The 13,775-nt window shown below is 37.1% G+C and overlaps 1 protein-coding gene across 1 annotated transcript in view; it reads left to right on the top strand.

Annotated features, from left to right (window-relative positions):
• The window catches only part of LOC578723 (tolloid-like protein 1), a 38,173-nt gene that overhangs the window by 6,923 nt on the left and 17,475 nt on the right, over positions 1 to 13,775 (top strand). The gene's annotated exons all lie outside the window — the stretch shown is intronic.

The following is a 13,775-nucleotide window of genomic DNA, read 5'->3' as shown; positions in this document are numbered from 1 at the left end:
AGACGTAATTCAAATTGGACAAGACATTGGTGAATTAGCTTTGAGATCAGCCTCAGCGGGAGCACTCGGAAGGGCTCTAACTTTTTTCAGGACCTTCCTCTAAAAGTGCACTTATCCAAATGGCTTTGTCAAAATGCCATATGCAATGCTAGTCTGATTGTTTCTGCTCAAGGATCAAATACAATTTCGTCACTGATTGAATAAACTAGAGGATTTCGTATCCTGCTGTGCTATTACATTCTGTAATTTTTCAGTTTATTTTTTGTTATGGAATTATTGAGATAGAAAAATGCAAGCTAATCATTTTATGTCGTCCGTCTACGTTTAATCAAATAACACATACTTTCAAAGAACAATGTTCTTTATTTAAGACTACCCTGTTTATTTCTGAAAGCGATGAGCTTGTTTGTCATGAAAAGGTAAAATGAAAGAATAAGAAAAAGAAGGCCCTTGCTTGTCCTTTTCCATTTTACCATGGTATCCTTCCTAAGCTGTAACGTAGTTACAGAAAATGCACAATCCGAGCAATTTCATTTTCACTGGAACTTGGTGGCAGACCACTGTATCCTTTCCCAAATTACAGTGACATTGGTCAGTACATATTATCCTTTCTCGTACATTGAAAGGTGAAATATTATGAATATGCTCAAACTTAAAGGGACTTTGTAACATTGTTCAGATGAGAGAAAATGGTGCTAAGTAAAGTGGTGACTTCAATGCTAGATATACAATTAAAGATAATCTAAAAGTTCGAGTGAAAACAGACCATTATTATATATTAATGAAAACAAATTGGGAAAAACTGATCTGATCGATCCCTAAATTCTCCCAACTTATATCATTATAATTATTTTTTAATTTAAATTTTCGGTTAATGTAAATCATCACAAAGCAATGAATTTGCTCTTTTTACTATTCCAAAGTGTTGACAAATTTTTTAAAGCCTGTTTTATGTCTTATTTTCATGAAAAAACGGATGGAAAAACATAATTGTCTTTGTGGTTTGAGAATTTGTCCAGGATTGTTTCAGGTTAGAGGGTTATTTAGAACAGTAGAAGGAATATATAATTAGTAACATTTCATACAATTTTTGTTTTCATCAACCTTCAACAATGTTAATACCGTTTCACTTTCAAGAGATGAACGCATACGGCAGGGACTATTAAAGGTACTATGTCTCATTTGCAGCCAACATCAAATTCTGTAGACCTTTGCGGGAATTATGAATATGTCATCAGTATGTCCTCTCTGTGAAATTTAAACGTAAGCAGTGTCCTAATATTCAAATTATACAAGCACACCAATTTACTTTCTAGACTGCAAATGGGACTCGAAGGAAATGGTTTAGCTTTGGAATTTTGGTAAAGGGGAAGAATTGTGGGCTTTCTCAATCTTTCTTTTCAGTGATGTTGAAATGCTTGCTCTGGAAAATAATGCTTTCGGTCTTCAAATTTGACATACAAATTTCAGAAGGTTGTACCAAACTCCGATGCCACATGTGTTTTATTATAGTCCCATATATACTCATATCTGCGTTCAGTGCTTTTCATTGATGTTCTCTTTAGTATTCAGAAAGTTACAATGTTGGTTTCTATTAAAGACCTTACTCACTGTTTAGAATACATGACTTTATTATAGACAGTTTCCCTCACATTACAGTTTCACAACTTTCTCAACATCGAACTCAACAGTCTTCAACATCTTCAAATGAGATCCAGTCAAAACAACTCGATGTACCGCCTCCTCCTTTTTAGCTTCACAACGTGCATTAAATTCAGCTCAATCTCGAGATGAAACCAGGGTTAATTCTTCGTTACCGTTCTTCCTCCTAACAAAATCCCGAGGCCAAACCTAGTTAACCTCTCCCTCTATGCGTCCATAGGCGCATTTATACTGTCAAATACCTCATTTTGAAAAGTCGCGATGTTTCGTGCACCCGGTTGCGCGTTTCCGTTTTACACCCTGCCCTAGGCTTTTCTCCAATAAAATTTTACAAACCGACTGGTATTCGGAGTCTAGTCGTCCACATCTTGCCTCGGCGCTCTGCACACCACCAGAACTCTGAAAACGTCGCGTAGCGCTAGCTAACTCTCTATACTAGTTGATCTTCCTAGTCGTATCATTTATTTTTATCCATTAATACGCAATACTCTAAGAGCGTGAGGATGCGTGATCAGCTCGCAAAATTTAGCCCAGCGATAACAAAACAATAATATATCGGGAAAACCGTCTTGAACAAGAAGACCCTCGCATCCCCAATTGAAATTGTACATAAGCTTTGGCTTCGCTATTCTTGACGTCGATAATTATAAACAAACTTAGACTTCGGATACAGCATGTTTCGTGTAATTTCTTGCCGAAAAGCCTAGGGCAGGGTGTAAAACGGAAACGCGCCACCCGGTTACACTTGTGCTGAAACATCACCGACGGAGCTGTTCAGCGATGTTTTGGCGTGTTTCGGTTGGTAATGCGCATGTGCAGTCTTCCCGACCTTTGACCCCGGCCTGCTATAAGATTTTTAGCGCGCGCAATTTCCAGCTAGCGCTATAGCTAGCTAAATAGCGATACATCCCATGCGCATGCATGCGATATGTTTTGTTTATCTCGGGTGTAGTATTTGAGGCAAGAGTGGATAAGTTACGAAGTACGGACTACGGCTGCTGATTCAGTTTTCCCAAATTCAATCGAAATCTAGTAGTAAAAACGATATGGGAAGGTTAAGAAAATCATCGTTGTTAATTGTTAATTTCATGCTTTCACTCATTTCTCTGAAGCCCTTTTCCCCACGTTTGCAGGGACGCTTGGAAGTCTGGTGGAGGAGCTCTCCCTGCCTCCACATCGAAATCAAGAACTTCATCTCATCATCAGTCCAATGGGAATTGTTCACTTCCATATTAATTAATCTAACAAAACACTCAAATACTACTACTAGACAGATATGGCCAGACGGGAATAACGAAGATTGAATAAAGGATGAGTTAACGGAATTGGAACAAACGGAGCTGAATGAACGGATAACACGCGCGACGATGGAAATGCTATAAATATCACACGGGAAGAACGTGGTTTAAAAGAGCGCGGGTAACAATCCGGAAGTGCCGGAAGTCACGTGCCTAACATCGCGATGTTACAACTGCGAGCGGTTATACTTGCCAAACACGCCAAAACACGCCAAAACACGCCAAAAGATCACACTTCGTTTTGGAATGTTTGGGGCTTGGCATGTCTGCCGGTAAAGCGTAGTTGCCCTTGGTAACATCGCGGCCAGGCTCCGGTTTGGCATTTTTTGGCGTGTTTGGATGACAGTGTAACTGCCCCTCATATAATATTCTATACAATATTATCCACCTACCACAAGTCGTAACCACCTCTAATAAGAGGAGAATTGGAATCGACCTTGCGCTTTGCCAATCCTAAGCTCAATCAGTTCGGTCCTTTAGTCCCATCTGTGCCATTCTGTGGTAATGTGAAAGTCATCTGGTTCTGATCTAGACCTGTTAGCTAGCATTATCAGGCTTATGCTAGACACCGGCCAACTCGCACTGTTCTCTCTCCACCTGCAGACAGCCGTATCTATACTAGCGGTGCAAAGGGGGTATGTGCCCCGGGTGGCAAAAAAAATAACGCAAGAAAATAGCCAGAAGGAAAAAGGGAAGAAGCGGAAGAGAAATTATGGTCCCTCGGGATTATATCTTATAAACTACTGAAACCATTGCTTTTGGTTGGGTGTGGAAATTACATGTATGTCATAGAATTTTAATATTTGTTGTTGTTATTTAATAGGTATAAATGAAATTGGTCCTGATCAGTTACATATACGGCGCTGCTAATTAAATGGTTGTTGAAAAGTTCGGCTCTATATTCCAGTTGAATGTTCCTGAAGGATGATATAAGGTAAGGGTGGATAATAATCTGGAAACTTTCTCCATCTTTGTATGTCAATTTAGAAGAATATCAAAGGAGAGATGTCTCCTGAAAGGATTTAACAGGTATTGAATAAAGATCAGTAGCGCTTTATATTAAAAGGAATAACTGGCATTCAGGTTCAAATGACACGACCATGAAACGAATAAAATCGTAATCATTTGAGAAAGGAATTATATTTCTGATTAACTAATTTTCTTTTGTTGTGTTCTATTCTGTTGGTTTACTTCTTAGTCCGTCTGTGTTTGCGGTTATTATTTTGGTTTTTGCAAAGTGGATGTCTCTTTCACGCTTACCTTCCAGACTATGCAAAATTTCTGCGAAATTGTCCTGTGCAGTATACCTGCGGCGTCTGAAAATTGGAAGTCTTCCACGTTCCACCCTGCCCCCGGTACATTACCATATGGATTCGTGGAAGATTTGCGATATTTGTTTCACCTTGAGTGAAGAATCTACCCTGAACTTTCGCGACTTTATTATTTAACTCCTGACCTCAATATCTGGCACGCAGGGTGTTCCTGGTGGGAGGGACGAGATAGACGAAATAACTCAGCTTTTTAGCTTTTTTCTTTCCTAATATATAACAATAATTATGAAATAGTTCAGGGTTGTGTTTCTGCCATACAGGCTTCTTCATCAGGCCAGGTAAACTTTATTCCTTGTTCCAATGAGGAGGGGGCTCCATTTAATTTCATATCTGATATTTTTTCCTGTGGCTTACGTGGAAATGCCATCTAAGCAATGTTTAAAAAGAACGTTGTTAATTCAATTTCATTTATATAAGCACTACAAAGGATAAAAACAACATAAAATATTGCATTATGACATGAATCTAGGTTAAAAATGTTTAGTTATTTCATTTCAAATCAAAAATACCATGTAACAAAATAAGTGTGGCGGGCTGAAAGAAGGGTCGATTGAGGGGAAGAGAAACTAGGAAGTATTTTACTATTTCGCCTTGATTACGATGAGTGTTTACACGTTACGTATTTAGTCCGAAAGTAAGCATATTTGACATATGATCTGTTGATCCAAATAATTACAAGTACAAGAGCCTAGTGCGTTCCATATTGAATTAAAATATGTGAACATAACATTCATGTGAAATTGTGTCCTATTATTAGAAGAAAATTTCCAAAGGCATAATGAATTATGGAAATTGCCTTTGAATTTATTTCTTGTTCTTCTGTGCGATTATGTGACTTGTGTGTGCGCGTATGGATGTGGGTACTGCTCAGATGAGACATGGTGCGCTTTCTAGCAGTGGGAACAGTACCCTAACAAATGTTTACAACAGGTGGTCGTCTAGAAAATATTTCTATCAGCATTGCTGTGTTTACATTGATGTCTCACTCAGTCGCTACCAGATACCCCATTGGCATTTCTTGTCAAAGCCAATTTTGAGTTGGAAGAAGAAAAAAAATATGAAGTAAAAAAAAAAAAAAAAAGGGCGAACACAACTAATCTAATACAATTTCAATACCCTTATGTATGTGCCATAAAGAAATAATAAAGAGATGCGGACAGACAGGAAAATAAAGAAAAAGGAAGATGGAAGGATTTCTTTTTAAAACCTAGACTTTGTAACCATGAGATATCATCACATTGTAATTGTTATCTCCGGTTTTCGCTGATCTCTGGGGGAAGTAATCTAATAAAAAAAAACGATTTGTTTATTCAGGAAACAAGAAGAGAGAATCACAGATGATAATTGCAAAAACAGTCCAGAATAGATGTGACTACATGCCACATATTGAATATAAGGTGAGGATATATGTGAAATGTTCTAAATAGACAAAAATAAAAAGTTGGAAGAAACTTTTAAAGATCGGGCTGCTCTTTTGATCACAGACAAGGAGGAACTATAAGGTTCTAATTGCTCATAGTTAACCTGATGTATTAAAGAGGATTTTTATAAATCTTTTTTTCTTTTATAGCTTTTCCCTTTCTTTTTTTTTCTTCTGGGTAATCAGTAACATTTTTTTTTTTTTTTTTTTTTTTTGGGGGGGGGGGAGGTTAAATCGTGATATTATCATTTTTTTTAATTTCTTTTTTTATTAAAACATCTTTTAACAGGATAACATTGATCAGCTCGCAGGCTGTTTTACATAGTGGTCCTGCATAAAGTAAAATAAAAATTCAAGAACTGACGATAAGAGCATAGTTACAAACAAAATAGCGTTTTATACAAATGGTAAAAATAGAAACAACACAAATAGGAAAAAAACTAGGGAACGAAAAGAGGGGGGAAAATTCCTAGATAATAGAGCTAGCAATAAGTTTAGTTAGTTATTGCACACAGTGCTGTAGTAGTAGTTAGGAGAAACGGCAGTGAACAAATCAACAAATGTTATCGATTAAAGGAAGATTGTTTATACTGTTGTTTCAAACTGTCAACTGAATTGGCATTTTGGATATTATTGGCAAACTTATTCCAATTAACCGCTCCAACATACTTAAAAGATTGTTTGAATAAGGTCACGTTGGGTTAGGGCAATATTACATTTTAGAGTTGCATTTCTTGTATTAAGGCCATGGCGGTCGAAAATCGAAATACATTTCTATTTCGTTTGATAAGCGAGGTGGAGCAATGCCCCTTATACATTTGAACATTAGCATATCCAGAAAGTAACAACGGCGGTGGTCAATAGTTTGCCAGGAAAGTTGTTTTATCAATGTGTTGCCGCTTGCAATTTCATAGTCAGAGATACCAGTATATCAAGCAGCTCTTTTCTGCAATCTCTGAAGGGCAGATATTGCATAGTCTATACGGGTTCGGATTATTAAAGGGTGTTCAATAGTTCTGAATTTAGGAATTTACTCAGCTATCCTAGAGAATAAATGTTATAAGCAATATATTTACATAAGTCTCTTAAATATAAATTCCACTTCAATTTTTCATCAATCACTATACCTAAGTATCTTCTAGATTTTACCTGATCAGTTCATCTTTTATGAATATATTCAAAATATCAGAGGATCTTAATTGTATTAGTATTGTTTTGGTTTTACTTGTGTTAATGCGTAATCGATTTTGATTATACCAATTATATAGAGCGTTAATATCTTGTTTGCAATTTCTTTGTTACATCATCTAACCTACTATCTGCAACAAAGACTACAACATCATCAGCAAAGATGTTGCAGACGCCTTCAGTTAGGAACAAAATGGGGGCCAGGACACTGCCCTGTGGTACCCCGATTGAAAGCTCTCTTATATCAGATAGTTTTCCTTTGGAGTATACCATTTGCTTCCCATTACTTAAATAGATTTTTTTTAACCATATGAGCCTATTTTTTTGTAGTTCCATATTTTTCAACTTTGAATGTTTATCTTGTGTTGACCACACAATATAAACATTTAGAGATGTCTAAAAAGCATGCACCAACCACTTCTTTCATATTTAAGGCTTCGTAGAAATCGTCTAGTAAGTAACTGTAATTGCACATCCTTAAATCATGGAGAGTTGGAGACCCAGTTCTGTTTGCATATATAGCTATTTTGAAATCTGTGTATTGATTATAAATTATCAACGTTGTTTGTACATTGTTTTAATGGAAGTTATAAATGGAAGAATGTATGAATAAATGTGAAAATATATAACATGTAATAATTCAATATCATTGATGCTTTTAGAGACCTTTTAATTTAAACCTAACCAAATTGATTTTTAAACAAATCAGTAAATGGGGGCTGGAAAATGGAAGAGACGGGGGTTATGAATATGAAGGCTGAATATTTTGTTGTTGTTCATGTGTTGTCTGTGAGTCTTTGAATTGTGTTGTTATGTAGTTTCTGTGGTATATAAAATAGGTTAAATTATAGGATTATAAACTCATTAGTGTCCTATTGGAGCTGCTTTCCTCAATCAGAGTATAGACCTTTAAGAAGAAAGATAATTATAAAATAATTTTACAAATGGAATACTAGCATTCTATTTGAGTTGCTGTCTTGTTAGATATGAAATAAATAAAATTCGAAAATACTCTGACAAAAGTATGTCAAATACTTTGCATCAAGATATGGCGTCATAAATTCTTAAAGGTAAAGACCAGTATTGGTAACGCCCCAATTTCAAAAAATGAAATGGAAGCTCTCATTACCAATCATCTGAAAGAATATGTTTTGACTAATACATGATGATAAAAAATTTGCCGGGAAACCGCCTACTAATTCATATATTTGGTAAATTTATTTCTCTCATGGTCGTGTGAGAGAGATAGGGTAGTCCCATATACATCTTTCTGTGTATAGTGCTTGTAACTTTACGAAGAATGGGCCAAATTTCTTATCATTTTGATGATTCCAGAACCTTGCAGATGCTAGATGCTAGATGATCAACCTATTCTGATCGATTCCACAACGTTTCTTTCACAATGCAATCGCATGACCATTACTGGTCTTTACCTTTAATAGCAGCCCCCAAATATTACTCTCTATGTATGCTTTGATAATATTCATGTTAAGGAATTAAGATACCTAGAGTTAGAAATAAGTGTGAAAAACATATTGCTCCGTTTAGTCTCATTTCACAACGCCCCCTATCGTCAGAGTCAGCAGCTATACATGTTAGCCTATGGAATTGTACAAAACAAATCGTTAAAAATTCATTTTTTGTTTAAACGAAAAGCACATCCACCCCGACTTATGTTATCACTAGCTCTTTCATTGGAACCCTCATGTCCCATTGACTTTTGAAATTTCACCCACCGTCTCTTGATCAAAATAGGTTGCAAGCTCGTCATTGCCTATAATACACATGTGAAACAAGTCGAACTTTGGACTCAGTTTGCCAAGCGATTTAAAGATTATAGGTCAAGCACACGAAGGATAAGAAGCATGAATTATCGTAGATCACTTCTGCTTGGTTCATTTAATTGTGTCCATTTCATCCAACCCCCCACCGTCATTTTTGTCTCGCCTGCGTAGCAAAAAGCGAGACATAGGCGCCGCTTTTCCGGTGACGGCGGCGGCGACGGCGACGGCGACGGCGTCAACATCAAAAACTTAACCTAAGGTTAAGTTTTTGAATTTTTGGTATAATTTTTAAAGTATAAGTTCTTAGTCAATGAAACTTTGACTATAGGGTAATCAAGTATCCCCAATCATGTGAGTAGAATTTCAGATCACAAAGTCAAGGTCAAAGGTCATTTAAGGTCAACAGACTTGGACTATGTTGTAGCATCATCATCAAAAACTTAACCTAAGGTTAAGTTTTTGAATTTTTGATATAATCTTGAAAGTATAAGTTCTAAGTCAATGAAACTTGGACTATAGGGTTATCAAGTCTTCCCAATCATGTGAGTAGAATTTCAGGTCACTAAGTTAAGGTCAAAGGCCATTTAAGGTCAACAAACTTAGACTTTGTTGTGGCATCAACATTAAGATTTTCAAAATGCTTCTTCTTCGTTATTTTTCAACCGATTTTGATTCTGATTGTTTCATATGATAGGGCTAGGAGGGGATTTAAAATTTCTACACAGAATCGTGAAATTCATTATCTATACTAATTTATGCAAATTTATTCGAAATCACAAAAAAGGCTTCTTCTCCTTCATTTCTCGACCGATTTTGATTTTGTTTGCTTTATATCGTAGAGCTAAGTTTGGTACACTAAACTTCTACACAGAATTTTGAAATTGTTCTCCATTAATTAATTATGGTAATTTATGCAAATTTATTCCAAAAATAACAAAAATTGCTTCTTTTCCCTCATTTCTTGACCGATTTTGCCTTATCTGGTAGAGCTAAATTTGGAACAATAAACTTCTACACAGAATTGTGAGATTTTGCTCCATTGATTATTTATGGTACTTTATGCAAATGAAATGAAATTATGTCCCTTCCAGGGCATCAAATTTCTATTTTTTGACCAGTTCAAAAGTGTACCACATAAAATTTACTATATTTGTTGTTGTGAGATGCGGATGAGCGCTACATTATTGACGTTCTGGTTTATCATATTGAATTGCGTTATGCAGGCGAGACCGCCGAGAGCGTTTCCCTTGTTCCATTTAGTAAAAGCAAACATTTTGACGAGATAAGCAAAAACATGAATATTCATGACACACCATGGACTATTCGGTTATTAACAGAGGGGTGCAATCTGGCATCACGTCAAACTCCCCTAATTGCCACCAAGTATTTCACATCATTATATAGTTATGTTTCTTTTACTCACTCATGAATTATTGAATATCAATGATGGTTTAAAGATATGTAAAATAAATTTTAGTTGATATTTATTAACAAAGTAATTTATATTTAGCAAAGCAATCTCACATACAATATTACTATCAAGTGTCGTCTGCTACGCCGATTGTCGCCTGCTTCGTTTAAGGCACATATTTATCGTTTGGACTGTAAGGGTACCAGGGAGTTTGTATTTTCCTGCGGTACAACGTATATTAGGAAAATGTTGTATATGCGAATCCTTTTAATGATTACGTAATGGAAGTGGCGAGACGCCACGATTCCGCGAGGCGGTAGGGCAGGTGAAAGTTATTGTATTGAGAAGGAAAGTTATGTTAAGCTACAGATGTCTTTTTAACTGCACATAGTTCATTGTAGCAAGCGCGTAGCCACGATTTCATTTTAGGGGGCGATAGTGAGCACGCTTAGCGTGCGATCACTTAAAGAGCGCGCGAAGCGCGCTCCCTAGGGGGGTGGGTGCAGGGAGGGGGGAAGCGCGGAAGCTTTGAAAGAAAACGATTCGTTGTACCTTTCTCGACTCATAATCCTTGTCTGAATTTACTCCGCCCCTCCTGCGCATAGCGCGGAAGCTTTGAAAGAAGACGATTCGTTGTACCTTTCTCGACTCCTAATCCTTGTCTGAATTCAGTCCGCCCCTCCTGCTCATAGCGCGGAAGCTTTGAAAGAAAACGATTCGTTGAACCTTTCTCGACTCTTAAAGGGATCATTTAACAATGTTAAATCTGAGATACAGGGCCCTACGTGTTATCAGTGTCTGTGATATGGTGTAATATTGAAGCCCTAAAAAAATTGCGCCTCAAAATGATCAAGAAGTGCCTCAAAAAAGTAAAAATCTTTGAGTGACCGGTTTTACCATACTCGTTTTCCCCAATAGACTGTAGTGTTATGAAAACCGTCAGGCGAACGGTTTTCAAAATTTGTAATTCCAATCATAAATATCTTGATAATCAGACAGGCGACCGGCTCGTAAAAGTCATGGGGTTCCTGACTGACCTAAAGGTTTATAATTATCATTGCATCATGAGCTAAATCCAGAATTTTGTTTCAGAATCTGAGACAAAGTTACCGGATCCCTTTAATCCTTATCTCTATTCAGTCCCCTCCCGCATGCTTTGACGTTTCATTAATTTATTAGAGAAAGAAGACGATTCGATGTACCGTTCTCGACTCTTAATCCTTATCTGAATTCAGATTACCCCCCTCCCGCGCAAAGCGCGGAAACTTTGAAGTTTCATTATATTATTAGAGAAAGAAGACGACTCGAAGTACCGTTCTCGATTCTTAATCCTTGTCTGAATTAATTCAGTCCCCCCCCCTCCTCCCTCCTCCTGCGCGAAGCGCGGATGCTTTGACGTTTCATTAAATTATTAGAGAGAGAGGACGATTCGTTGTTCCGTTCTCGACTCTTAATCCTTAATTTGAACTCAGTTTCCCCCTTTCCGCACGAAGCGCGGAAGCTTTTACGTTTCATTAAATTGTTAGAGAAAGAAGACGATTCGTTGTACCGTTCTCGACTCCTTTTCCCTTTTTTTTCCTACGTCCTCTTACTTTTTTTTTTCTTCTCTTTCTCTCTCTTTTTTTTTTTTGGCCGGCGTTTTTTTTTTTTGGGGGGGGGCGACCGCCCCCACCGCCCCCCTGGCTACGCACTTTACCTTTTATTGAGACACTACATGGACACCTGCACAGCACCTACTTCAGTACGAGAATACACCCGACGGCGCGATGGCCTGTACTTATAGCGATAAGAAGAATAATGTATAATTCGCGCCATTTCGCGCGAACACATCACACCCAATGGCATACACCCGGTACCCTGCAACACAGTGGAACATTCTAAGAAATTGAAAAATTATCTTCAAAATAGACCTCTTGAATCATCTTAGACGTAACTTACCCTATTCTGATGACTTCAATGAATGTCAAGATAACAATGGCTGCGTTTCCATCCAAAAATAGTTTCACAAAATATATTTGCCGCCGCATTCAATATGACGTCATTGACAGCTTATTGGCTAGTTTAGGAGTGACGTCGAACGAGCTATGTTTGTGCTGCAGTGATCCAGCGAACGAAAATGAGACAATCGGAGCAATATGGTAATGAATTATTAATGACGCTCGATGGAAAAGGGCTTTTCGGATGGAATTGACCCGTATGATGAATGGTATTTTTTATTAAGTATTTACTGATTTACTATTATATTCATGGTTTGTTCAAAGCTGATATAAAATTCAAATAATATTATGGAAAACATATCTAATATCTAACTAATTTGAAAGCTGCTCAAACTGATTTTGATTTCCTTTTATTTTAAAGTGTGCAATTCCACACTGTTCACATATTGTACTGAGAGATACGAGAAGATACGGAGTACGAGAAGAGAGTGGGAGAAAATAAGAGTTAGAGGAGAGGGAATCAAGAGGAGGAAAGTGCTTAAAACAAAGTAAGAAGTAAGAAATAGGTGAGGGAGACCGAGAAAGAGATAGAGAAAGAGAGACAGAGAGACAGAGAGAGAATTGGAGGGAGTATAAATATGTATACACAATGACGGTTTATAGTGTCACATTTAACGCCATTCATACAGATCAAATAGTCAAATACAATCAATGCATTCAAGATTATTATTTTTTTAATGGGAATGTGCGTAGAGAAATTATGAGTGATGCGTAAATAATCAAAATTATTGTATCACAATAAAGATGTAAATGCTATATTCCAAAACCAAACTTTAAACATGTAGACTTAATAATGGCCCCTTACTATTAAAAGCTGATAGAAGAAAACAAGGGAGAGGGTGAAATCGGAAGAAGGAGGGGTGAGTCAAGAGAAAGAGAGAGAGAGGGGGTAGAAAGACAGAGAGAGAGAAAGGGGAAAAGATAGAAGGAGAGGGAGATGAGGGAGAGAGAGAGAGAGAACGAGAGAGAGAGAGATGAGGGGTAGAAAGAAAGATGAGGGAAGGGTAGAGAGTAGAAGACTGAAAAGAGAAGGGAGATGTAGGGCGAGAGAGATAGATAAATAAAAAAATATGAGGGAAAGAGAGAGAGAGAGAGAGAGAGAGAGAAGGAGATCGAAGTCCTGTGTGAAGTGTATGGTTGAATATATAGTTATTCACAATACATACCGTTACAACCATTTTAGTTTTCTTCATATTTGTATGTATAATTCGAAAACTCAAAAGATGCGATCATCGGTCATTTTTTTTTTTTGCTGTCTCTAACAAGATATTTTGCATCCGGTCTTTGTCATACAAACACATTGAAAGTGCAAGCTCAGAGTTGGCGGCACTTGACCCTTGACGGCAGTGCATTGAACCACGTGACCTTCATGTCTGGCCCAGCCAAATGCGACGAGTGATTTGCTTCGTGGTCACATGATCAAAATGGGTCATACGACACATGTTTCGGTGTTGATTGCCCTGCGATCAATTCACTTCATGGACATTTTAGCGTATTGTTTTCTTCTTTATGTATGACAACTAATTTATCTCAAAGTATAAACGGTTCCTTGAAGATGAAAACATTTCTATGTCACACAGACATGCCCATAATAAATTGATAATAAGTCTAATATGATTCTTTTTTTCCTTTCATTACCTAAATACTCCAATGCATCTGGAGGTGTTGTGGTAAAGTGGTTAAT

The sequence above is a fragment of the Strongylocentrotus purpuratus genome, unplaced genomic scaffold (assembly GCF_000002235.5).
Source record: "Strongylocentrotus purpuratus isolate Spur 01 unplaced genomic scaffold, Spur_5.0 spur5_scaffold_19, whole genome shotgun sequence".
NCBI classification, from domain to species: domain Eukaryota; kingdom Metazoa; phylum Echinodermata; class Echinoidea; order Camarodonta; family Strongylocentrotidae; genus Strongylocentrotus; species Strongylocentrotus purpuratus.
This window is presented reverse-complemented; position numbering and strand designations above follow the sequence as displayed.